General features: G+C 35.0%; 1 protein-coding gene across 3 annotated transcripts in view; it reads right to left on the bottom strand.

Annotated features, from left to right (window-relative positions):
- LOC106873733 (GTP-binding protein 1) overlaps positions 1 to 2,978 on the bottom strand; it is a 27,214-nt gene that overhangs the window by 11,706 nt on the left and 12,530 nt on the right. Inside the window, exon 1 of one of the 3 annotated variants that reach the window (XM_014921221.2) lies at positions 249 to 415. The exons of the other annotated variants lie outside the window; for them this stretch is intronic. The gene's annotated coding sequence lies outside the window, so the exon portion shown is untranslated. Of the gene's footprint in view, positions 1 to 248; positions 416 to 2,978 lie in introns of those variants that run through there. 3 annotated transcript variants of the gene reach the window in all.

Here is a 2,978-nt window from a genome sequence, read left to right as displayed (position 1 = left end):
CATGGCCGCAGCTCCAAGCTGAAACTTAAAAAAAAAAAATATATATATATATATATATATATATAAGTAAATATAAATAAATAAATATATACACACATATATATATACAGATATAAGTATAAATAAATCATCATAGGTAGTTATGTATTTAAACATAAACACATAAACAAACCCACACACACATAACCATTGTGAAAAACAAAGCATGCAATTAATCTCGATTATATTACAATGATAATAAACTATACCATATTTCCACTGCTTCAAGTTATCCTTGCTATGTTACCGTGGCCTGTAGTATCATAGCTGGAGTAGTAGTGGTGCTACAGAAGTTGTTAGTAGAGAGGACTCTGGAGTACGTCTGAAGTGCTTGCATTATTGTCTAATACTGATGAATGAAGCGGCTGATGTAGAACTGAGTGCTGTGCAGTGAATGTGTTTGGTTGATGCAATAATGCATAGTGTTATGAAATAGCTAAATAGTATGACGATACTATTAACGGGTGTGATGAAATAGTGTCTAACGTGATGAAATAGAGAACAAGTATGATGAAATAGAGCGTGAATGAGCTGGTATGAAATTAAATAGAGTGACCCACAAACTGACAAATACCAGAAGATCCCTCAACTATTAATGGAATTCCTTACTCTAGGCTTGTTATGCTCTACCTTTTTATTAATGATAAGATAAATTAGAGTTTGGGTGTCTATATTGGTACTATATTCAAGGGCATATCAGGCATGCACCAAATTTCATCATCATCATCATTATCATCATTTAACGTCTGTTTTCCATGCTGGCATGGGTTGGACAGATTGACTGAAAACTGATAAGCTGGGGAGCTGCATCAGGTTCCAATCTGGTTTGGCAAGGTTTCTACAGCTGGATGTCCTTCCTGACACCAACCATTCCAAGAGTGTAGTGGGTGCTTTTTACGTGCCATCAGCATGGGTGCCAGTTGCAAAGCTCTGGCATTGGCCACGACTATGATCTCACTTAGCTTGACAGATATTCTCAAGCATGGTATATTCTTTTCTACTCTGTTGTGCAGAGAAGTGAAATAATATCCAGTTTCTTGAAATAACACTCTCTATGATGGCAGGGCCAAGTGGGTAAGGTGTTATTACATCAACAGTCTGAGTTCAAATCCACTGTAGTCACTGAATTGTGTATTAGGACAGAACAGTTCATTTTACATAGCCTGCAATAAACCACGTCTTATCAAGGGGCTGATTTATCTATCAACCCTTCAACACTAAAAACAAAAAGGACTTAAGTAGCAGCCCTTGGCACACATACATATTTCCACAGCTATAGTCACAGCATCAATTCTTGTGATTATTTAGTTATATTTCAGCAACGTATGTACTGACCCCCGCCACATACATTTAAGAGTAATGATCATTTTCACTGATTTGTAGAAGAAGGAGTCAGATAACTGCATGTAAAGTGTGGATGTAAGCAGGATGAATTTAGTGTTATAGTAAGAATAGAGAATGGTAGAGACAGAAACAGAGAAAGTGGGCACAATATTTATGTAGTGGACTAGGCATTTATTTAGACAGAACTTATCAAATATCATGCATATCATTCCTATTCCAGTGAATGCTTGGGAAAGGAGGAGGGTTGGTTTTTGTTCTGTGTGTAGTCTGTGATGGCAATGTTCAATGGGAGAACTGCATCATCACAAATATTGAGAATAGTATTCCATGATGATGGCGATGATATAGGAAAAAAAAAAAAGAAAAATGAAAAAGGAAAGAAAGATAATGAAAACTAAAACAAACGAAAAAAGAAACCAAGAAACAAGGAAAATCAAAATGTAGAAATATAAAATAGAAAAAGAGGAAGAAAATGAGAATAGAAGAGAAAAGGCAAATAAATAAAGAAAGAGAGAAGTAAGAGAAAAAGTAAAACTAGAAAGTGGGTGACGAGAAAAAGGAGAAAGATAACAGTGGGGTGATGAGGAGACAGGTGAGCGAGTCAGTTCTCGTTAAGTGAAACTGTTGAAACAGGTATTTATATAACCAGTGAACAGGTGAGTATTATTGAGGTATGTCATGTATGTGTGCGTGCATATATACACAGACATGACAGAAGTAAATAGACACCCCATAAAACATCGTTTTATGTTTATTCTGACTTGTAATGGTTTATATTTTAGTTTTTTTTTATTAATTAACGTTTTAATGTTTCAGGTTCTATATGTGACTGTGGAATAAATGATAATCAGATGGGGACAATATCTGGTGAATATGGTGGGTGGGGTAACGTTTCCCATTCAGACTAAACTTCTCTGTTAGTTCCTCAACAGTTATGATGGGATTTTGTTCCACCAGGGTTTGCAAGATGTCCTTGTCAAGCTCTACAGATTTTCCAGGATGAGGTTCATCTAGGCTGTAGTTTCTGGCTTGGAACTTTTGGAACTACCATTGACACTGGTTTACGCTTATTGTCCAATCGCCATATACTGCATTGATATTCCTCACACTTTCTGTTGCGTTGTTGCCTTTATTGAACTCATAAAGCAAAATATGCTGAATATGTTCCTTTGTCACTTTCATTATAGCTTTGAAAAAATAACTGTTAAAATCGAACTGCACTCTTGAAAACTTGCACTAAGAATAAGTACAAGGTAAAATTACTACCTGCTTTTATAGCAAGTTGATGCAGGTAGTTTATCCCATCCCTCTCCGACTTTTAGTTCATACAATTGTAAAAAAACCACATTATCTATGGGATGACGCTATATATATATACACAAACAGTCGTTGCATCATTATATGAGTATATAATTGATAGACAGGATGGTTTAAATATATATATATTATCTATCTTCTATCTATATTCTTATAAAAAGTAAAGTTTGTTTGTTTGTACGTTGACCGCTGAAAAAAACTAAATAAAACTGATAATATTTCAGATTACATAAGCAATTTTAAAACTATAAATCTGTCCTCAAATACAGTCCGCACCC

Source organism: Octopus bimaculoides, chromosome 23 (assembly GCF_001194135.2).
Source record: "Octopus bimaculoides isolate UCB-OBI-ISO-001 chromosome 23, ASM119413v2, whole genome shotgun sequence".
Taxonomy (NCBI): Eukaryota; Metazoa; Mollusca; class Cephalopoda; order Octopoda; family Octopodidae; genus Octopus; species Octopus bimaculoides.
The sequence above is the reverse complement of the archived record's forward strand: the minus strand, read 5'-3'. Positions and strand labels throughout refer to the sequence as shown.